Source organism: Peromyscus leucopus, chromosome 2 (genome assembly GCF_004664715.2).
Source record: "Peromyscus leucopus breed LL Stock chromosome 2, UCI_PerLeu_2.1, whole genome shotgun sequence".
Taxonomy (NCBI): domain Eukaryota; kingdom Metazoa; phylum Chordata; class Mammalia; order Rodentia; family Cricetidae; genus Peromyscus; species Peromyscus leucopus.
Window position 1 is genome coordinate 75,490,128 of NC_051064.1, and position 25,499 is coordinate 75,515,626.

A 25,499-nucleotide genomic window follows, 5' to 3' on the forward strand; every position below is an offset into this window, starting at 1 on the left:
TGGCCATTATATCCTTATGTCCTTTGACAAGTTACCCCCAGTTTCTTCTTTTGTAAAATTACCAAGGATTCATATAGTTTTTGTCTGATAAATATATTATTAATGTAGAGTACATAATATATACAGCAGATGTTCAAAAATGGTAAAGTATTATGGTACCAAATTATTTTATATTCTCTGTACTTCAGATAGTCAACATACTTTAAAATTCACAGTGAACAGCTATTGTGTAATTTATTATTTCTCCTCTGTTTTGCATTTGCTATCTTATTTCCTTCTCCTGATGGGTAACTATAAATTTTCTATTCAAGTATTTCTTTCCAATAGACTTTTATACACATATGAAAATCTGAAAAATATATGGTTTGTTGCATCTGTCTGTGACATTTAAATTATAACAAATTGTATTATATTATAAATGCTGTTTTCATATCTTTTACCTTATTATATTTTAGGAAACAAACATTACCACATATAGATATAGTTCATTCCTTCTGATCCTGGCTTAGTATAAACTATAGACATGCATTTTATTTTATTAATCTGCTTTTTAATTGATAGGTTGCTCTTGACTACCACATATGAAACAGAGACACTGTATCATAAAATATATATGATGTTTTACGCACCTGTGCAAGAGTTGCTCAGTGGACTATTCATGTGAGCCCAATTGTTGCATCTTAATGCGTGAACAAACATGGGAAAAAATTGCATGTGGCATTGTGAAATGTGACTTCTGATTTTGCTTCCCTACAGCAGTACATATAGTACAGTATTTTAACATATACCCCAAGCATGTAGTGTTGTTGTTTTTTAACATTTATTTATATTTCTCTTTGATAATTTTATACATGTATAATGTAAATTCTGATTTTCATCATCCCCTAGTTTCCCTCTTACCTTTGTTATTAACCTCTTCCCTACAAGCCCCCTTTAGGGTTTTGATGTGTTGCTGTTTTCATTCTGATTTGAACTTACACTTTTATTGTTGCAATTTTCATTAGTATAATCAGTATTGAAGCTGAGTCGCTTTAAATTTATGTAGTATTTACACTTTTTCCTCAGGTATGCATAGAATAATTTGATTATTTTTTGTTTGGGTTATATCTCCTTTTCTTACTGTTTTGAATGCATTTAACTTAATTATCATCTTAGCTATTAAATAGGCAATTATCTTCTCTGACTTGGGCGCTTGTCTGTAAACTTTATGTTATTTTCTGCATGTAACATTTATAATGAATTTTCAGTTAAGAATCTGCAATCTGATCTTAGCTTCAAGTTCTGGGAGGTTACCAAGAGCAAGGACAATAGTGTATAATGCTTTAAGAATCTCTTAGACACTTCCTTCCTCCAGGATCAATAATGATTTGAAGGCAGATTTCTACCTGGCACTGGAGTTTTGCAGGTCTATGGATATTGGAGGAGCATGATCATCTCATGTGGCATAACTTCATTTAAATATAAACATATGTATATATACATATATATGTGACTGTATATGTATATATACATTTATATTATGTAGGTACTTTAAACTTATAAAGTATTTTCCCTATGACTTTTCCAAACATCCTTTGTCTTATTTAATCTCTCATTTCCCACCTTCCTTATTACTTCGCTACTCTCCGCAGATAAGTACTCTCTATTGTTTCCCTTTTCCTCCCTCATAGCACTTATATTCTACTGCTACCTTCTCTTCCCTGCCCAGCATGTTCCTTTTCTACTTTCCAGTGGTTATTCCAGGTTTTATGTTCAAGGATTCTGAGCTAGGATACACAAGTAAGAAAAAACATGTTGAACACAGCACACAATTTAGCCACAGGACTTGGATGACTCTAGCTGGAATGGACCTGGAAGCCTGTTTCTGAGGAAAACTCTCAGTGTCTGAAGATGCTTTGCATGCTGCTAAGGAAGAAAAGAAATCAATAGTCCAATCTAACTGTAACAGGTGTAAACCAGAGCAGTGGCCAGCCAGATAATAAATCTCCAATGGTGCACTAGTGACACTTTTATTTTGGAAGTAACTGACAGCTGCCTAATTGATCATAAGGGCTCTCAGTGGGAGGGAAGTCATACCTGCTACTGTAAATCTAGCCAACTACCTGTTGCTGAAGGGGTTATAGGCCCTAGGTGAGAACATACTACTGCCATTTTCCTAACTCAATAGTTTCCAACCGTATTGTAAACACTTAAATCCACAGATATGTATAGCTCTCACTCTATTTAAAGAAACTCCATTTTGCAGCAGTCTGTGGCTACCCGAGATACCCAGAACTTGTCAAAATGTGAAAAATGTGTAATTGTATGCTTCCTAGCACCAACTGGTGCAAATACAGTGATTCCTCTACACTAAAGGCACTGCCCTAATCATATATACATAGGAGCAAGGCTCATGGAGTCAGTGATGTGTGTGTATGTGTGTGTGTCTGTATGTGTGTATCTGTGTGTGTGTGTCTGTGTGTGCCTGTGTATGTGTATGTGATGAATTTGATAGGGGTTATAGGAGAACATGAGACAAGTTGGGGGAGCAAAGGAATGAGTGTAAGTAAAATAAATGCAATACTCATATATTAAATTATTTAAAACATCAAAATATTAATTATATTTTATAGATCTGAGAAAAATTCTATGAATTTTTTTGATAGCTTATTATGTAGAGTTCTTGTCTTTAGAGAAATTTATCTTAGGGCTATAACAATACACCTCAGGAAATGTTTAATATTTCTGTCCTTCCCACCATAAAACTGAGTGCACTTTTGGTCATTCTGATATAAGATGAGATCCAGAGGCTGTTCTCCTTTTCACACTTAGACTGTACTCCTGGCTGCAGAAAGGCATAAGCAGATGGTATGCACAGAGAAAATGCAGTTATTTTTTTACATTTATCAGTAAAATCCACTCTTTAATTTGGTTTAAATTAAGTGTAATTTAATTTTGATTTCCAAAATGTTTTAAGAATCTCAAGATTGTAATTCTTAATACTTTTATAAGTCTTACCAATTCTGCAGATAAAACAGCTTTAATTGGAAGGAAAGGAGCTGGGTTTTTTATCAGCAGGTTAGCCAGTAATTAGCTCTTTTAAAAATAGAGATGCCCCTGAGTGGGGCCAGTGGGTGTCTCTGACTTGTTTGCCTGCTTTTGGGTCCCCCTTTTCCCTGTGTTACCTCATGCAGCCTTAATATGTCTTGTTTTTATTCATTTTACATACCAACCACAGTTCCTCCACACCCCATCTCCTTAGATCCATCCCCATCCACTTCTCAGAAAGGGTAAATCCTCCCACGGGGAGCCAACAAAGCCTGCACATTCAGCTGAGTCAGCCCCTTATCCTCTTCTGCCCCCTCCCTCCCACATCAAGGCTAAGCATGGCATCCCTCCATATAAAATGGGCTTCAAAAAGCCAGCTCATGCATTAGAGATAGAACCTGGTTCCACTCCCAGGGGTCCCACTGATGGAGGAATGTTTTTCTGTACACTGCAAATATGTGTTGCTCTGGTTGGTTGATGAATAAAGCCATAAAGAATGGATGCCCCAACATTACAGAGGAACTGTGGATGACTGTCCAGGCAGGCAGCTGTCTCTTTCATTTTCAGAGTTTTAGAAGTTGCTTACAATGATATTCCTGTTTTCTTAGGTAATATATCCTTCTGGGGTCTTTGATGTAGTTGAAAATGACATAGTTATAATTTTCCTTGGTTATGATAAAAGATAAATTAGATATGAAGCCTTATACTCACAAATATATGGTAGATAGGATATTTTCTTTAATTTTGCCAAATTCAAATAGACTAGATATTATAACTATAACTCTTGTTGATAATTGTTTTGTTATATGTAACTTAATAGGTTAAATGTTAAAACCTTCCTTTTGTTTAGACAGAAAAGGGGAAATGATGGGGAAATATCTTTCTGTATGCTGTGACTATGTGTTACTCTGACTGGTTGATAAATAAAGCTGTTTGGCCTATGGCAAGGCAGCTTAGAGGCAGGCAGGAAATTCAAGAAAGAGACAAGAAGAAGGCAGAGGAGGTACCAGCCTGCTGTCTAGGAAGCAGCATGTAATGGCACACAGGTAAAGCCATGGAACACGTGGTGACATATAGACTAACAGAAATGCGCTAAGTTTAAGCGCTAGTCAGTGGAAAGTATGAGGTAATAGCCAAGCAGTTTTAATTAATATAAGACTCTGTGTGTTTACTTGTGTTTGAGCAGCTGTAAACCAGGTGGGATAAAGGAAAGCTTCAGCTACAGTCCCACAAACAAATTGGGCTGCAAAACCTGTCTCTCATACACAGAGATCCTAATTTGGTCCCATGTAGGCTCCCCAGCTGCTGGTCTAGTGTGTGCTCCCACAAGTTTGGGTCATCTGTTTATGTGGGTTTCCCTGTCATGGTCTTGACCCCCCTCCTTTGCTCCTATAATCTCTCTTCTCTCTTTTACACTGAACTCCCATAGCTTGGCCTGGTGCTTAGATATAGGTCTCTGCATCTGCTTCTATCAGCTGCTGGATGAAAGTTCTATGATGATAGGTTATTCACCAATCTGATTACAGGGGATGCCCAGTTCAGGCACCCTTTCCACTATTGCTATGTGTCATAGCTGCAGTCCCCCTTATAGATTCCTGGGAATTTACCTAGCATTAAGCTTCTCCCTAGCCCCATAATGGCTCCCTCCATGGAGATATCTCCATCATTGCTCTCTCACTCCACCCTCCCCCAAATTGACCATCCCATTCCCTCATATTCTCATCCCCCAGCTCCTCCCCTTATAGTCCTCTCCCACATACACACTCTTTGTTTACCCAGAAGATGTCATCTCTTTCCCTTTCCCAGGACAATCCATGCATTGGGTAACCATAAGAGGTTAGGGTTAACTAGATTCTCTGGAGCTGTGAATTATGGTCTGGTTATCCTTTGTTCTACATCTAGTATCCATTTACGAGTGAGTACACACTGTGGTTGTCTTTCTGCGTCTGGGTTACTCAGTCAGGATGATTTTTTTTTCTAGTTTCATCCATTTGTCTACAAATTTCACGATGTCATTGTTCTTTTTACAGTTGAGTAATATTCCATTGTGGAAATGTACCACATTTTCTTTATCTCTTCTATTGTTGAGGGACATCTAGGTTGTTTCCAAGTGTTGATGAAATTATTAAGGCAACTCTACATAGTTAAAAGAGAGGTTTATTTTGTGGGGTAACTCACAAATGAGGGGATAGATAATAGAGTCTGTGAAAGGTGTAATGCAGTCCGGCGGTGTTCTCTGGAGAACTCTGCACAGTCTATCTCCAGTGTCCAGGGTGCAGGAACCAAGAGAGCCAGCACATCTGGATCTCAGGTCTTCAGGGTCCTGTCTTGGCCCTGCCTTGTAGGCATGACAGTTACTGAAGCCTCAGTGGAGGTTGGAACTTCCAGATCAAAGCTGGAATGGCTACCCACTACATCCAAGTTTAGGCTATTACGAATAATGCTGCTATAAACAAAGTTGAACAAGTGTTCTTGTAGTATGTTTAAGCATCCTTTGGGTATATATCCTTTGGGTAGTGCTGGGTCTTGAGGTAGATTGATAGCTGGTTTTCTGAGAAACTGACATACTGATTTCCAAAGTGGCTGTACAAGTTTGCACTCCCACCAACCGTGGAGGAATGTTTCCCTTTTTCCACATCCTCTCCAATATAGATTGTTGCGAGTGTGTTTGATCTTAGCCCTTCTGAAAGGTGTAAGATGGTATCTCAGAGTCATTTTGATTTGCATTTCCCTGATAGCTAAGGCTGTTGAACATTTCTGTAAATGTCTTTCGGCCATTTGAGATTCTTCTGTTGAGAATTCTCTGTACCCCATTTTTTAACATTCTACTTCTGCTTACAGTAGAGTATAACTATTGTGAACACCTCAAGTGAGTGAAGTCACTAACTCGATTGCATCACTTAGCGTGTGCTACATGTTCATCCCTCTTGTCACGATTTTCTTTTTATAAAATATATGTACCATATTTACATTTTTATTCATCTTGACTTTTTTTGCCTTTTTTAAAATTTTATTTTATTTTACAATACAAATCAGTTCTACATATCAGCCACGGATTCCCTTGTTACCCAGACTCCCGGCCCTCTCCCCTTCCCCCCAGCCCACCCCTCATTCCCACCTCCTCCAGGGCAAAGCCTCCCCGAGGACTGAGATCAACCTGGTAGACTCAGTCCTGGCAGGTCCAGTCCCTTCCTCCCAGGCCGAGCCAAGCAACCCTGCATAAGCCCCAGGTTTCAAACAGCCAACTCATGCAATGAGCACAGGACCTGGTACCATTGCCTGGTTGCCTCCCCAAAAGATCAAGCCAATCAACTGTCTCACCCATTCAGAGGGCCTGATCCAGTTGGGGGCCCCTCAGCCATTGGTTCATAGTTCATATGTTTCCATTCGTTTGGCTATTTGTCCCTATGCTTTATCCAACCTTGATTTCCACAATTCTCGCTCATATAAACCCTCCTCTTTCTCGCTAATTTGACTCTTGGAGCTCCACCCAGGGCCTAGCTGTGGATCTCTGCAGCCAAAACCCTCAGTCGTTGGATGGGGTTTCTAGCATGACAATTAGGGTGTTTGGCCATCCCATCACCAGAGTAGGTCAGTTTGGGCTGTCTCTTGACCATTGCCAGCAGTCTATTGTGGGGGTGTCTTTGTGGATTTCTGTGGGCGTCTCTAGCACTTTGCTTCTTTCTATTCTCATGTGGTCTTCATTTATCATGGTCTCCTATTCCTTGTTCTCCCTCTCTGTTCTTGATGCAGCGGGGATCTCCAGCTCCCCCAAGCTCTCTTTCCCTCGACCCTTGCCCTTCATTACCCCCACTCATGTCCAGGTTGTTCATGTAGATCTCATCCATTTCTTTGTCATTGGGCAAACCCCGTGTCTTTCTTGGGGTCCTGTTTTCCAGATAGCCTCCCTGGTGATGTGAGTAGCAGTCCAGTCATTCTTGTTCCACATCTAGTATCCTCCTATGAGTGAGTTCATGTCATGTTTGTCTTTTTGAGTCTGGGTTACCTCACTCAGGATGATTTTTTTTTTCTAGCTCAATCCATTTGCCTGCAAACCTCATGATGTCATTGTTTTTCTCTGCTGAGTAGTATTCCATTGTGTATATGTGCCACAATTTATTTATCCATTCTTCAGTTGAAGGGCATCTAGGTTGTTTCTGGGTTTTGGCTATTACAAACAATGCTGATATAAACATAGCTGAGCAAGTGCTCTTGTAGTATGATTGAGTATTCCTTGGGTATATGCCCAAGAGTGGTATAGCTGGATCTTGGGGGAGATTGATTCCCAATTTTCTAAGAAAGCAACATATTGATTTCCAAAATGGTTGTACAAGCTTGCATTCCCACCAGCAGTGGAGGAGAGTTCCCCTAGTTCCACATCCTCTCCAGCATAAAGTGTCTTCAGTGTTTTTTATCTTAGTCATGCTGACAGGCATAAGGTGGTATCTCAGAGTTGTTTTGATTTGCATTTCCCTGATGATTAGGGATGTTGAGCAAATCCTTAAATGTCTTTCAGCCATTTGAGTTTCCTCTTTTGAGAACTCTCTGTTTAGTTCTACAGCCCATTTCTTAATTGGACTGTTGGTCATATTGATGTCTAATTTCTTGAGTTCCTTATATATTCTGGATATCAGTCCTCTGTCAGATGTGGGGTGGGTGAAGATCTTTTCCCATTGTGTAGGCTGTCGCTTTGCCTTGTTGACCGTATCCTTTGCTCTACAAAAGCTACTTAGTTTCAAGAGGTCCCATTGATTGATTGTTTCTCTCAGTGTCTGTGCTACTGGTGTTGTATTTAGGAAGGGATATCCTATGCCAATGCATTCAAGACTGCTTCCTACTTTCTCTTCTAGAATGTTCAAAGTAGCAAGATTTATGTTGAGGTCCTTGATCCACTTGGACTTAAGTTTTGTGCACGGTGAAAGATATGGATCTATTTGCAGCCTTCTACATGTTGATATCCCTGTTATGCAGCACCATTTGTTGAAGATGCTTTCTTTTTTCTATTGTACACTTTTGGCTTCTTTGTCAAAAATTATATGTTCATAGGTGTGCGGATTAATGTCAGCGTCTTCAATTCGATTCCATTGGTCCACATGTCGGTTTTTATGCCAATACCAAGCTGTTTTTATTACTGTAGCTCTATAGTAGAGCTTGATTCAGGGATCGTGACGCCTCCAGAGGTTGTTTTATTTCACAGGATTCTTTTGGCTATCCTGGGTTTTTTGTTATTCCATATAAAGTTGAGTATTATTCTTTCCAGGTCTGTGAAGAATTGTGTTGGTATTTTGATGGGGATTGCTTGAATCTGTAGATTGCTTTTGGTAAAATTGCCATTTTTACTATGTTATTCCTGCCTACCCATGATCATGGGAGATCTTTCCATTTTCTGACCTCTTCTTCAATTTCTTTTTTCAGGGACTTAAAGTTCTTGTCATATAGGTCCTTCACTTGCTTGGTTAGTGTTACCCCAAGGAATTTTGTGTCATTTGTGGGTATTGTAAAGGTGATGTATCTCTGATTTCCTTGTCAGCTTTTTTGTCAATTGTATATAGGAGGGCTACTGATTTTTTTTATTTGACCTTGTATCCTGCTATGTTGCTAAAGGTGTTTATAAGCTGTATCAGTTCCTTGTTGGAATCTTTGGGGTCACTCAAGTATACTATCATGTCATCTGCAAATAGGGAAAGCTTGACTTCTTCCTTTCCAATTTGTATCCCCTTAATCTCCTTATGTTGTCTTATTGCTCTGGCTAGAACTTCAAGTACTATATTGAATAAGTATGGGGAGAGCAGACAGCCTTGCCTTGTTCCTGATTTTAGTGGAATTGCTTTGAGTTTCTCTCCATTTAATTTGATGTTGGCTGTTGGCTTGCTGTAAATTGCCATTATTTTTAGGTATGTTCCCTTTATTCCTGATCGCTTCAAGACCTTTATCATGAAGGGGTGTTGGATTTTGTCAAATACCTTTTCTGCATCTAGTGAGATGATCATGTGGTTTTTTTCTTTGAGTTTGTTTATATGGTGTTGTACATTAATTTTAAATGAATCTAAGAAGTCTTTATTTTCTTTCTTTTTTACTTCCTTGACCCAGTGGTGATTCAGTTGAGCATTATTCACTTTCCATGAGTTTCTAGGCTTTCTCTGTTGTTTTTGAATTCTATCTTTAGGTCATGGTGATCCGATAAGATACAGGGGTTTATTCCAATTTTTTTTTTTTTGGTATCTATTGAGATTTGCTTTATGACCAAGTATGTGATCCATTTTAGAGAAGGTTCCATGAGGTACTGAGAAGGTATATTCTTTTGTGTTTGGGTGGAATGTTCTATAGATGTCTGTTAAGCTCATTTGAGTCATAACATCTATTAGTTTCCTTATTTCTCTGTTAGGTTTCTGTCTGGCAGACCTGTCCATTGGTGAGAGTGGGGTGGTGAAGTCTCCCATTATTAGTGTGTGGGGATTGATATACAATTTAAGCTTCAGTAATGTTTCTTTTACATATGTGGGTGGCTTTTTATTTGAAGCAAAAAATCCTGTTCAGAATTGAGACTTCATCTTGGAGTACTTTTACTGTGATGAATATGTAATGCCCTTCTCCATTTCTTTTGTTTAACTTTATTTTGAAGTTTATTTTGTTAGATATTAGGATAGCTATACCAGTTTGCTTCTTAGTTCTATTTGATTGGAAAGTTTTTCCAACCCTTTACCCTAATGTAATGTCTATCTCTGAAGTTGAGGTTTGTTTCTTATATGCAGCAGAAGTTTAGCCCCCCCTTTTTTGCATTCATTCTTTAGCTTATGTCTTTTTATTGGTGAATTGATTCCTTTGATATTAAGGCATATTAATGACAATAGTTTATTTTTATTTCTGCTTTTTTTTTATTTTGTTGTTGATGGTGGTAGTATGTGTGTGTTTCTTGTCTTTGGAATTTGCTGGTGTGGGAATATCTATTGCCTGAGTTTTTGTGGGTGCAGTTATGTTCCTTGGGTTGGAGTTTTCCTTCTAGTACTTTCTGTAGGGCTAGATTTGTCTATAGTTATTGTTTAAATCTGATATTGTCCTGGAATATCTTGTATTCTCCATCTATGTTGCTGAAAGCTTTGCTGTGTATAGTAGTCTGGGCTAGCATTCATGGCCTCCTAGTTTCTGTATAGCATCTGTCAGGACATTCTGGCTATCAGAGTCTCCATTGAGAAGTCAGATGTTATTCTGATAGGCCTGCCTTTGTATGATACTTGGCCTTTTTCCCTTTGCCACGCTTAATATTCTTTCTTTATTCTGAATGTTTAGTGGTTTCATTATTATGTGGCAAGGGTACCTTTTTGAGGGTCTAGTCTATTTGGTGTTCTGAAGCCATCTTGTATCTTTATAGGCATTTCCTTCTTTAGGTTGGGAAGTTTTCTTCTATGATTTTTTGAATATATTCTTTGTGCCTTTGAGTTGGTATTCTTCTCCTTCTTCTATTCCTATTATTCTTAGGTTTAGTCATTTTATGGTGTCCCAAATTTCTTGGATGTTTTGTGTTATGACTTTCTTGGCTTTAATGTTTTTTTTTTTTGAATGATGAATCTATTTTCTTTATCATATCTTCTATGCCAGAGGTTCTTTCTTCCATCTCTTGTATTCTGTTTCTTATGCTTGCATCTGTAGTTCCTGTTTGTTTACCCAGACTTTCCATTTCCATAATTCCCTTGGTTTGTGTTTTCTTTATTGCCTCTATTTAAATTTTCAAGTCTTGGATTGTTCCTTCACCTGTTTGTGTAGGTGAAAGTTTTCCTGTGTCCCTGCTGGCCTGCAGTCAGGACAAATCTCTTTCACCCACTGGTCCCATAGCCACTAGGACCCAAATGAACACGTACAGGCTAATATTATTTTTTAAATATGGACATGATAGGCTCTTGTTATCTAGTTCTTATATCTTAAATTAACCCATTTCTATGAATCTATGCTTTGCCATATGGCTTGTGGCTTACCAGTACTTTTACATTTTGCTTCTCTTGGAGGCAGCTGGCACTGACTCCTCACTCTCTTTTCTTCTCCTGTCTCTCTAGTTAGAATGTCCCACCTAACCTTATTCTACCTCACCATTGTCCAAACAGCTTTATTTATCAACCAATCAGAGAAACACATTTTCACAGCCTACAGAATGACATCACCCATCATGTTTGATGACCTTTTTTCTTGGCCCTCTTGGTTTTCTTTAAGGGATTTATTAATTTTCTCCAATCTTTTGTTTGTATTTCCCTGATTTTTTAAAGAGAATTTTTTCATTTCCTCTTTAAGGTCCTCTATCATCTTCATAAAGTTATTTTTAAGATTGTTTCGGCTGTTCAGGTTTTGCTGTTGTAGAACCTCTAGGTTCTGGCAGTGCCATGTTGCTCTTTATGTTGTTGAGTGCATTTTTGCACTAGCATCTACCCATCTTTTCCTCCAGTTGGTGCAGGTGGTGCTTGTGCCTCCAAGGGTGCCTCTTTCTCCAATCTGTGCAGGTGGTGTTTGTGCCTACAGGGTCTACTATTCTTGTGATTGTTGCAGGGAGTGTATGTGTCCCCAGGAGCTGCTCTTGTTCAAACTGGTGCAGGAGGTGTCTCTAGGAGCAGCTGATGCAGTGGTGGATGGTTGAGGTTTGGGGGCAGAGTGGGACTTGTAGATTAAAGGGTTAAATGGAGGGTGTTAGAGAGGTCTGCGAGCAGGTGCCTTGAATGTTGACTGGTTAGTCATGTGCCCCGTCTTATTGCAACATGATATGCCAAGTTTGGTTGATATACCTGGGAGGTTTTCCTTTTTCTGAAGGGAAATGGAGGAGATTTGGATCAGGGGCAGAGGGTAAGTCAGGTGGGAGGAGAAAAGGGAAGGGAAATTATGGTCAGGATATAACATATGAAAGAAGATTAAATTAAAAAATAGAGAAGCTAAAATTTACAGTACATGGTGAGTTACTGGTAACATGGATTTTTGAACTAGAATAATAAAGACTTAGATTTCAATTCTGGTTCAGGTCCTCATTATTCTAGTAGAATTCTGAAGTTTCAATTTCCTCACCTATCAAACACCTACTGAATAGTTAAAATGTTCATGGAAATTACACTGGGTGTTATTTATTTATTCTCTTTTTAAATTATATTCAACTTTTTTATTTATTATTTCTCAGCAAGCATTACAATGACAGATACAGAATAGGTTGTTAGCATTCTTTTTTTGGTATTATAAGTGGTCAGATATTTCATTTCTTTAAAAACTGCTTCTAGGGTTTTTTTTTTTGGTTGTTTAATAAAATTCTGGCTAAACTTTGAAATACATAGTAGGAGATATTTAACATTCTTTGCACTCTAATTTTCTCATAGGCCAGGCAGAATAGTATGTTGCTATAATCTGGTCCCTGGTCATATAGGGAATGTTGGATGTGGGTTCTCCCTTGTAGCACAGGCATAGAAATAGATCTGTCATTTGTTGGGCACTCCCACAAGTTCTGTATCACCATTGCCCCAGCACATCTTCTAGGCAGGACAGATCATAGGTCAAAGGTTTGATGGCTGTGTTAATGCCCCAGTCCCATCACTAAAGGCCTTGGCTGGTTACAGAAAATGGATGGCTCAGGTTTGATATCCTCCAGTTCTAGGAGTCCTTGCTAAGGTCACCCTCATAGATCCCTGGGAGTTTCCACTGCACTGGGTTTTTACATTGCTTCCCAAATGCTTCCCAACTCCAATCTTTCCCCTTACTCTCTCTTCTCTCTCTCTCTTTCTCCATTCTTCCCCTATGACCTGATCCCTTCTGTTCTCATCCCCACCTGCCCCCAGCCCACACACAAAAATCTATTATATTTTCCTGGTTCTTTTATGCATTGCTTTCTTTGGTCTGAACACAACATGCAACACCAAGGACCTACATGATAAGTTTGAACACCAATTCTGTACCCCACTTGAGTCTCGTGATGCATTGCTTATAACATGAATATTGAATGTGCATTATCAATACCAGTATTATTGTAATGCATGTATTTGATTTGCTCAGTTGAAGGAACTCAGTAAAATATTGAGCTTCATTCTATGGGGGAAAAATCAACAGTATAATAAATTATTTTGTGAAAATTGTTGATTTGCAAAGTATTTTAAATAAATATTCACATACCATCGCCTTTACCTTGAATCTGCCACTCAGGATATATCTGTCATAAGACCAGTTATTGTATTTGAGCATCTGTAAAACAAGAAGTAAAGCTGTATTCTCTGACCATTGATAATGTATAGTGTGCAACTAAGTGAGATTTGGTTGTCTGGGTGGCTGAGGGGGTTTTATGATTTGGAGGCTGTTGTTGGATGAGCCTAATTCTACTTTTGTGGTTATGATAGCACATCTCAATAGCTCTCCATGTTGTTTCTGCTCTTTTCCACTGCCCACTCCCCAAGGTTATATTTTACTTTTCAGGGCGCTGATCCTCATGCCACTGGCTTAATAACTGTTGCAAGGAGAGAGTAAGCTGTGAATGTGAAGGTCTGTCAGCCACTAAATGCTTGTGAATTCATGTTTCCTGCTCTGTCTGTCAGACTGCATACTTTTATTACAAAATAACTTATCCTTGTGAAAGGGCTAACCTGTCACTAATATGCTCTGCTGCACTGGCCTGGATCCCATCATCAGACTTTCAGAGAAAAGGGGCCCTATCAGTTTCAGATGAGTCATTTTGGTTTTCTGTGCCATAGCTAAACTTTTGCTAAGCCAGACAACATTTACAAAGGTAGATTCTTGGATTCTTTTCTTAAAAAAATCACGTGTGTTGTGTGTGTATACATGTTCGTGCATGTTGTTCTTACTTTTGTGTATACACGTTATGTGTAACATGAGTGTTTGTGAGCTCATATCCGTAGACAGGTGCTCTTACGGAGCCCAGAGCAAGAGACCAGATGTCTTCCTTTCTTTGTTACTTCAAGATAGGCTTTCTTATGGAACTGAAAGCTTGCCATTTTGACTAGACTGGATGACTAGGGAGGCTGGTATTTGCCAGCCAGTGACCCATAACTCCAGGATTATAGACATTTGCAGTCATACCTGAAATTTTTTTTTTATTTTACAATACTATTCAGTTCTACATAATAGCCACAGATTCCCTTGTTCTCTCCCTTCCTGCCCCCTCCCCTTCCCCCCAGCCCACCCCCCATTCCCACCTCCTCCAAATCAAGGTCTCCCCGAGGACTGGGATCGACCTGATAGACTCAGTCCAGGCAGGTCCAGTCCCCTCCTCCCAGATTGAGCCAAGCGTTCCTGCATAAGTCCCAGGTTTCAAACAGCTAACTCATGCAATGAGCCCAGGACCTGGTACCACTGCCTAGACGCCTCCTAAACAGATCAAGACAATCGACTGTCTCACCTATTCAGAGGGCCTGATCCAGTTGGGGTCCCTCAGTCTTTGGTTCATAGTTCATGTGTTTCCATTCATTTGGTTATTTGTCCCTGTGCTTTGTCCAACCTTGGTTTCAACAATTTTCGCTCATATAAACCCTCCTCTTTCTCACTAATTAGACTCCCAGCGCTCCACCAGGGGCCTAGCCGTGGATGTCTGCATCCAGATTCACCCGTGGTGGTGGCGTACACTGGTAGGATTTGCTGAAGGAGACTGAGGCAGGAGGATCACGAGTTCGAGACCAGCCTGGGCATACCTGAATTTTTTATGTGGGTGCCTGGGAATCAAATTCCAGATCTAATGCTTACAAGCATTCATTCTTAGACGCTGAGGCAACTCCCCTCCCCGATTGTTTTTAATTTCAAAAGGAAGTAGACTTTTTTTTTAAACCAAAGAATATCCCTTGATGAACTTGTACTAATCAACTTAACCTCTTCACTCCTCTCATCCATCTCCTTATTCAGCTTCACTTTAGTGTCCTAAGATTTAGACACTCTCCATGATTCACAGTCTGCCTGGAAGTCCAGGGGGACAGTCTGCCCTAAGTGCACTGCACCATTACATCTGTTCGGTTAGAGATGTTTCACAAATCATTTACACCTTACGCTGTTACTGCAGCTTACAGAAGTGTGAGATTTTTGTGCTGTTACAGAGATGTTGGAGGAATTACTGACCACAGTTACTATTATTTTTAAAAGGCATTGTTTTGGAAGATAGCCATTGGTTATAGAATGCTCACTGTTACCCATTGTCTCCAGTCATGTAAAATCCTGTTGAACTTAGTATAGTTTCTAAGCATTGTCCTATCAACCACACAGTCTAATCATAGAGCTTTTGTGTTTCATGGTGGGTGGTGGGTGACAAAACAAAAAAGTGGTGAAAGGCGAAGAGGAAAGTGAAGTTTTTTGGTCTGGGAAACCTTTCTTACAGTGACCAGAGCAACATTGTGATCACTAACTTTCAGGTACTCAGCCATATGCTTTTTTTATTTCTACCACTGACATGTTTGACTTGACTTTTGCTGATTTTACTCCTGTCCTGGTGAGTTGTCCAAGAACTAGTAATGGTTTGTGCTAACAAGTATCCCACAAGCTTTCTCTTTCTTAGGAGACTGTGTTGCCAGAGGGAGGATTCAACATTTAAGAATTTCACAATTCCTTGGGAAGATCTCAGTGTTTTCAAATCAATACAGAAATCTTTATGTTTCCATGTAAAAGTAGACACAAGGCCTGGGATGGTTAACCGCTCTTCTTAATAATGTGCTAAAGTCTACCCAAAGAACTATATCCCTGCCCATAGAACTATAGAGTCATCTCCTCTGGAAGGTGTGGAAGCAAACTCACAGTGCCTTTGCTAATATATGAAATGTTACTATAGGAAGTCCACTCTTCACTCTTGGGCTAGCCAGTGATGACACTAGTCTTCCCAGCTGACACAGTGGAAAAAGTCAACAGAGCTGTAGGAAAATTACTCTGTCATTGTTCACTCCAGTGGAGAAAGTTCCTCTCTACATATGCATTTACTACTAATACTAAACGAACACTGTTTGCTGCTGCTTCTCAGGCAGCTGTTCTTCTTACCTTTGACCTGCAGCAGAGTTGCGGGAGATGTTGACTCACTTGCAAGAACTGAATGCACATTTATAAAATTAAACTAGAAATTCTTTTAAACTCAAATTTTATGAGTCTTTGTTATTGTGAATCACAGTGAGTTTCTAAAAGATATTTCTATTTAAGTAAATCATGTATTTTTACAAGATCCACACTTTCCCCTTTCTTTCTCCTTATCCATCATGCTTCTTTGTTTCCTCAGGCAATCTCACCTCTCCTTTTATGTTACATATACAATATACAAATTTTATGTATCTATATAAAATGAGGGTCCACAAATGAGAGAAAACATTGTATTTGTCTTTCCAAGTTTGACTTATTTTGCTTACAATGGTGATTTCCAGTTATATCCATTTCCCTGCCAACAACATTAATTTCACTATTTTTTATGGCTGAATAAAACTCCATTGTGTATACTACCACACTTTATGAATTTATCTGTTGAAAGAAATCTCTGTTGCCTATTGTGTGTAATACTGCAATAAACATAGATGTGCATGTATCTCTGGGTATGTTGATATATGCTAGGCAGTTTTATACCTTAGCTATGTCAATGGCCATTGCAAGATTTATCATTTATGTGTTTTGGAACCTCCAAATTGGTTTCCACAGTGACTGGCCTAATTCACCTTCCCACTAGAAATGTATAAGTATTCCCTAGAGTCAACATATGGCTCAAAGGTAAAAGGTCTGTCTATGAAAGCTTGATGACCTGGATTAAATCCACAACTCAGTTAAGCATTCAGTGTTAACATTGACTCCACAGTTGTCCTCAGCTTCATAGCTGTGATGTGGTATGTGAATGCATCTCTCCCTGAAATCATACATGCACACACACATACACAATAATAATTTTAAAATGAAGTTAATAAAGAGTTTCTTATTTCCTGAGTTCTCAGCAGTGTTCATTCTCACCTCACTTATAATGATAGATATTGTAACTATAGTGTGATGGAACCTCAAAGTAGCAATCATTTTCATTTCTCAAGTTGGTAAACATGATCAGCATTTTTAATGTATTAATTATTCATGTGTATTGCATCTTTTATGTCTTTCTACATATTACATTAATCCATTTACAGATTAGATTATTTTTGGTCTATATACTTATAACCTTTGGAGACCATTTTCATTGTTTGTGCATATGTGGATTCAAGAATGATAATTCTTTATTGGCCAACCAATAAGGAGATAATTCCTAGGAAGGGCTGATTCTGAAAAATGCTGACTACTCTACTCTAGATAACTAATAAGGAAGCTAATATTTTACCCTATTGCTCAATTTTTTTCAAGGTCAAGCTTATCACCTCAAATATTGGTGACATATTGTAGCTGAAAGTTTTCCTATGTCCCATCTGGTTCACAGCCACTCAGACCCAAGTAAACATACAGAGGCTATTAATTAAAACTGCTTGGCTATTAGCTCAGGCTAACTACTGACCAGCTCTTACATTTAAAATCTGCCCATTTCTGTTAATCTTTATGTCATCATGTGTTCTGTAGCTTTACCTGTGTGCTATTACATGCTGCTCCCTGGATGGCAGGCTGACGTCTCCTCATTCAGCCTTCCTCTTCTCAGAATTGTCCTTGTCTGCTTATCCTGTCTATACTTCCTGCCTGGCTACTAGCAATCAACATTTTATTAAACCAGTGTACAAAAGCATTATCCCACAGCAACATATTTGGTCAGTAATTGTAATAACACAAATTAGACATATGAAGTAATATGGGGAGAACATAAAAATATATTTTATTTGACCGCAGTTCTTAATATTGTCTATATGTGTAGAATAACCTGTGACTCAAAATTTTATAATGTCTGTTCCTAAGCCAGTTTATTTTTATTGTGGGTATATTTCACAGACATTCTTATATTTTTTAAAGATATTTGCCTAATGGTTACAAAATCAGGGTTGAAAATCATCAATGTCTATGTAGATGCATGCATGAAACTCAAGAACATGAATCTGATCCTCACTTGATTGCATTACCCTGGAGCAGCTGAGCCCAGCTCTGACTAATACTCATCATTTGAAGTGGTTCTGGGCTCTGGGAACAGATGCTAGCAGTCCTCTTCTGGTTTTGCTTTATTAACATCATTAGCTGTAATTGAGGAAACTGCTGTTCTATCTTGGTAGACTTAAGATCCTCAGAGACACACCATCTTCAGTAGTGAATTCACCCTTTTCCTAGATCCTTTGGCTACACACAAAAGTTGACCTGTCTGGCTTCTCACTGGGATCCATCCTATCATTCCATTTTGGTGACAAACAGCATTGGAAGGCTTGATTTGATTTCCTTCCTGAGCTCAGAGAACCATCAGGCAGGTGTTCCAGAGCAATGGATCTGTATTTTTCACATCTTCTATTTTAGATGAATGTCTTTTCTAATTAAAAATATCACAAGGTAATTGAAATGTGAACAGTTTTAGCAAGAAAATAGTAAAGGAAAACTATACATAAAACCTATTCCTTTCATCACTATGTAAAATTACTTGTATGCTTATAAAACAAGAATGTACAAAATAAATGTCAAAGCCATTTTATTACATGAGAACAGTGTTTTACATTTAGGCACTGCTCAGTAAATTTTTTTTTGTGTGTGTGTGTATAGATAGATAGATAGATAGATAGATAGATAGATAGATAGATATTTCTTTACTTTTAAATAATTTATTTACAATTCTTAAATCCCTCTATTACCCTTCATAGAAATTTCAAATATCTTCTAAACATATTAAATTGATGTACCCAGGCTTATTCAACTAGTTTTTAACTGAATATTTTATGATGGTTTTAATTTGGCAATATTGCAATATCTCTATGATCACTATAGTAAAGTATCTCTGTTATTTAAATTTGTGGTATGTGATCAAATTGTCCTTCATAAATAGTGCCTATTTTTATGCCTCTATCAGTATGAACTGAGTTCTTTTGTAGTTTATTTTGCAACATCTTTCACAGTAAGGAGGTCTTACAGTTAAGAAAATAAATGAAAGTTAAGAGCAATACTTTCCTTTTCAACTTACCTCCTAAAGGTCTGGAGATACAGCTCAGTTGATAAAATGTCCTCTATGAAAGCACCAGAGGTTGAGTTACAATTCTCACCATACATGCAAATGCCAGACATGAGCATATGTTTCTATAAGCCCAATATCAGGAGGAAAGAAAAAAACGGCAGATTTCCTGGATAGCCAGTCTAGCCAGCTGGTGAGCTTTGAGGTCATTGAGAAACTGTCATAAGAGACAAGGTGAGGAGGAACAGTGACAGACAATTAGCATCAGCCTCTGGCCTATACACCCCCCCCACACACGTTTGAGCACCTGTATGCACATATACAAATACACATGCTCTTCACTCACAGCATAAATCACACACACACACACACACACACACACACACACACACACACCTATATGCAATTGGGTCTGGAAATGTAGCTGAAGGGTAGAAAGCCTATCATGTGAAAGACCCTAGGCTCCACCCCAGGAACCAACTTCCATTCTCCCCAGCCCCACCCCCCCAAAAAAATCAATGTACCCATTTAAGAAAATGATAAAGAATCTTCTACAGGAAGATAGTGTATTTCTAAGGTTCTGCTAGTATCCACTTAGATTCTAATGAGTTAAAGATAAAAAACTGTAGGCACTTAGAGAAATCATGCTTTTTTTTAGTTTTTGTAAATCGTTAACATCTCCATTGTGATGCTTACATTTAATTGACTATATGTGAAAGAAATGGGTCCTTTGGTAGGGAAGGTCTGCTATGTTTTTTTATGAAAGTCAAATTTTAATCACTATGTGAATTAAATGTTGGACTGAATTTGAATGAAAAGGTGAAGAAATCTACCAGATAGCTGTTTGACCTTCAGCAACATATTTAAGCTTGAAAAGAGTTCAAGCATGAAAGCAGCAATGGTTTCCAAAAGGGTTCTAACATGAAAATCATCTGTGGTGAAGCTCTGTGTGCTCCAAGTCTTTATGCCTTGTGGTGTGGAAGCAAAGGAGTGATTTCTAAACACAATGGAGTGAGATCAAACTTCTATTCCTGAGCCCCCTGTCTTCATGGTATTTAGTGACTTACTGAAATTCTCCAAGCCTCTGCATCTTTAGCAAACAAAACAAACAAAAAACCAACCAACAAACAAGCAAATCCCAAGGGAGTCCTGTATAAGACCCTGCCATCTTCTTTTGTTTATATCCCAAGGAAATGAAATCAGTACAGTGAAGAGAAAGATACAAGCCCATGTTCATTAACATGATATTCACAGTATCTGAAACAGAGGCATAGCCTAAATTTGGATAAGGATTTTATGGTAGTCATTTCCAATGGAATAGTACCAGGATATATGCAGTAGAAATACCATGCCATCTGTAACAAGGTTGATAAGCCACAAGGCAATATGATGAAGGAAATTTGCCAAACATAGACAAGTATTGCTTGATTTTACTTACTGATAGATGCTGAAATAGTGGAACCCACTTAAGCTGATAATAGAACATTATTACTAGAGCTCACTGGTAATAGAAGCATGAAAGAGTTTCTCAACGGGCACACTTGTTCAGTTATATGATTAACAAGTTGAGACTAGAGAGAAGACCCACTGACAAAGAGCACTTGCTATAACTGGATGTCAATATGTAAAAGATTACAAATAGATCCATATCTGTCACTATGCACAAAACTCAAGTCCAAGTGGACCAAAGACCTGAATATAAATCCAGTTATACTAAACTTAATAGAAAAGAAATAGGAAGTACTCTTGAATGCATTGGCACCGGAGACTATTTCCTAAATATAACACCAACAGCACAGACCCTGAGCACAACAATTAATAAATGGGACCTCTCGAAATTGAGAAGCTTTTGCAGGGCGAAAGACACAGTCAATAAGACAAAAAGACAGCCAAGAGAATGGGAAAAGATCTTCACCAACCCCACATCTGACAGAGGATTGATCTCCACAGTATATAAAGAACTCAAAAAACTAAACATCAAAATACTAAACAGTCCAATTAAAAAATGGGCTAAAGAGCTAAACAGAGAATTCACAAAATAAGAATCACAAATGGCTGAAAGACATTTAAAGAAATGCTCAGCATCCTTAATCATCAGAGAAATGCAAATCAAAATGACTCTGAGATACCACCTTATACCTGTCAGAATGGCTACTATCAAAAACACGAATGACAGTCAATGTTGGAGAGGATGTGGAGAAAAGGGAACACTCCTCCACTGTTGGTGGGAATGCAAGCTTGTACAACCACTGTGGAAATCAGTATGGTGGTTTCTCAGAAAATTAGGAATCAAACTACCTCAAGACCCAGCCATCCCACCCTTGGGCATATACCCAAGGAATGCCATACCATAAAGATACATGCTCAGCTATGTTCATAGCAGCACTATTTGTAATAGCCAGAACGTGGAAACAACCTAGATGCCTGTCAACTGGAGAATGGATGAAAAAAAAATGTGGTACATATACACAATGGAGTACTACTCAACAGAGAAAAACAATGAAAGCATGAAATTTGCAGGCAAATGGATGGAACTAGAAAAAATCATCCTGAGTGAGGTAAAACCAAACCCAGAAAGACAGTCATGGTATGTACTCACTCATAAGTGGATTCTAGATATAAAATAAAGAACAATCAGACTACAACTCACAGAACCATGGAGGCTGTATATATAGATATATAGCACCGATGTCCCTAGGACTACTGTGGCTTATAATAAATTTCAGTTTTACTCAATTACTGAGCAAACTTCAATGAAACATCTCACTATTAAGATAAGAATACATACTCTATCAAGCTGATAATAGAAAAATTAATTAATTGATTAATTTAAAAAATAAAAAAAAAAATTTGAAATATTAAACAAACAAACCATCAAACATTTTACTAAAGTTAAAAAAAGGGAGAACTAAGGACTCATCATTCCTCTCAACATTCTATTCTTTCCCTTGTTTTATATATTTTAAGATTCTGCTGGAGGATCTGATGCAGATAAGCACTGGAGGGCTCCTGTTGCAAATCACCCTTTGGAGTGATGGAAGGATCTTTCTACTAGCATGTGGAGGAGACCTGATCTAGTGTTGGTGTGGCCCCGGAGTTTGGCTTATGTCTTTCCTCAGGACAATGAGGTTCCTCTTTGGATTCCTGAGCACTGAACACACCCTGTGGCTGCTGCTGAAGCCCTACATGACAGAGACCTAATGGGTCTCCATGAAAAAAATCTACCTTTCTGATGCCAGTGGAGATGGAGAGCCCAATATGGCCAGCTTTGGCAAGCATTAATGTAAGCCTAGGAACTGTAGCCATGAGATTGGATTCTCCAGAAGAGCTGCCAGCTAAAGTCATGCTGGGATCAAGAAAAATGGGCCTTGGCGGTTTGTGTTCCTGGAACTGTATCCGTGCCAGTGGGTGTCCACACAATCCAGAAGAGAATCTGACATTGCTGCTGCCACTGTTGCTGTTATAACAATGACACACACCACTGCTATTGTTTCTGGGATTACCATTTCATAACTGCTTACTACAGCTAGCACAGTGGAGACCCTGGCAACAAAAGTAGCTACCACAGTTAGTTAATCTTTCATTCTATTGGGCATGATAAATTTAATTCAGTAGTTCTATACATCTCAATTGGCTTTGAAAATTATAAACTTATAAACTCAAGTTCCAGTTGCTTTTGGGATACTATCTTACAAGGACTCCAACGTACACTATGGCTCGTTAAGGAAGGGAATGGCTCAGTTGCCTTTAGCCTACTGGCTATGGTGAGATAGGACCTCTGTTGGTCTTTTCTGTATCGAACACATAGATTGCAAGCCCAGTGCCACTTTGAGATCTTTGGCAGCAATTAACCATGCAGCTCACACATGATTGAGCCGGTATGATAATGAGTATTCAGAGATGGGTAATGCCTAGGGGCACTCACCAACCTAAGACAGAGCACCTGTGTGGCCTCGGCAGGCGTCTCCATGACGAGTAAGGTGACCTGCTGATGTCCCACGCAACCCAAGTCAGAAGCTCATTTTTTAATAAAAGGGGGACCTGCAAGGCCCTGCCCCCATTTTGGGTAACTGTTGCCTTGCTTGCGGACCTTGACCTTGATATCCTCCCAATGCTAATTCCCTGCCAGATTCCACCCTCCTGAATGCTTAAGGGAAGTTCCTTGTCTGTGTATCCTGAATAATGGTCGTTAACAGCTTAGATGCAAGATTGTAAAACATCAGTAGGGAACTTCTGCTCTCCAGGGTCCTGCTGTAAGCCTGCATTTAACCTCCTACCCCTTCAAGAAATGACATTTGACATTTAAAATATATATATATATATATATATATATATATATATATATATATATATATATGAATACTGCAAATGTAATCTATGAATACCACACAAATGTGATTAATATCATGAGTGTAAGTAATGAATATTATGAGTGATGACTGTAATTTAAAAAATAAATAAAAAAGGAGCACTTGCTACTCAAGCAGAGGTGCTGGGTTCAATTTCTAGGACATACATGGTGGCTTGCATTTATATTTCCAGTTTCAGTGTATTTAATAACTTCTGGCCTCTGCTTGTTCTAGACAACATATAGGCAAAATACTTATATACATAAAATAAATTAGATAAATCTTCTAAGAAAGATTAACAAGTTATCAAGATTTAACATAGTACAATTTGATATTAATAATTATTTAAAAATATATATGTATAGCAATCATTATAGTATAGACATCAAATAAGTGAAATCATTAAAAACAAAAGACAGTGTTTCATATATAAAAGAGATTAAAATGTATTTAATATTAGAAAATAGCCTAGGAGTAAAGCATTCCTAAAAAGTTTGGTTTAGTGATACGACTAACTTATGGTACAATTAAAATCTAAAACAGTGTTTGGTAAATATTGAAACTATCAGTTCATTCATGCTAGGTGTTAAAATTTTCCAGGTAAGTAATGTGAAATGAAGGATACTGTTAGAAGGAATGAGTTGTGTCACAGTTTCACCAAGTAAATGCATAGCAAATCACTTCTTAGGCCAAACCAAATCAGAGAATACATTGTTCTTGATAGAATATGTTCTCTCCACTTCAATGGGTGCTGGGGAAGTTCAAATGTAAAATAAATAAAATATGCAAAAGTCTTTTAAGATCTGCAAATCTCAACAGAACATGAAATATTTGCATAATATTTACATTATTACCATCATTGGTTCCCATAAGCTATATAATTTTATGATTCCTTGATTCTAAGTTGTCACAACTTAATGGATGGTGGATATGACACTTAATCTTCATCGTCAGGTTGACTGGATACATGTCTTGATATATCTAAAAGGACATTTGTTAAGAGTCATCAGCAAAGGGTAGATAGCAGTAATCATCTCTCTCTGTGCTTTGAATGAATACAATGTGACCAGCACATTGGCCCCTGCTACCCAAGTTAGAGCTGCTATTGCCCTAGGCTGCCTTCTTCACAATGGATTCTCAAACTGAGCCAAAACAAACTTGATATTTTATCATTGCAATGAGAAGTATAACAAATACAGTGAAGGATCTGAAACAAATGAGTTTAGGGGATGGAGGTTTTGAGAAGTTTTGACAATATAGATATAGATCGGAGGCTGGAATCCCATTATGTACCAGACATATAGCTGTGGATGCTCATCAAAATTTCCCCACTAAATTTGTGATAACAACTAAAACGATGGGGAGAGTCATATTTATGCTGCTCTGTAAAGTTACTGTGGTAAGTAGCAAGCAGCAAACACTAATAAGTTACTGCTTGTTGAACAGAAGACAGATGACAAACACAAAGTTCTATGTTTTGGTGAATGCTTTTCATCTGCTAATTCATTAAATTGGATGATGCAAGCTGCTTTTCTATTGACCCATTGTAAAGATGAGATTAATGAAGTTTCAGGAAAACCAATGTTATTTGTCAATTCAGAATGCTAATGAATAGAAAGATATATGACTATGCTTGTCAGATTTACATACATTAGTAGTAATAGCTATCATATTTCTAAATAATAGAAATGTAAATTGGCTGTCAACTATCAACTAGGAGGTAAAACCTATTTGGATTATTCTTAATTAGAACTGTTCTTTCAAGCTACTGGTAGTCCATATGTCTGTATATATACATATCTATAATTTGATATATCTAGATTTATAGAAAAATAATTGATAGATAGATAGATAGATAGATAGATAGATAGATAGATGAAAGAGAATAGACAGATGTTATAAGGCTACATATAGGTTCCTTCAATAGGTGAACAGCAATGTATTGTGAAACCCAGATTGGTACATGACAGTTGCTTCATAGAAGCAATGTATGCTTCTCCTGTATGTAATAGGTTTGTAACTTATTCACACTAAGTTCTCAGTCTACTCTAGAAACATGGCAATATTTGTGAAATGTCCTTCAGGTGAAGCTAACTAGC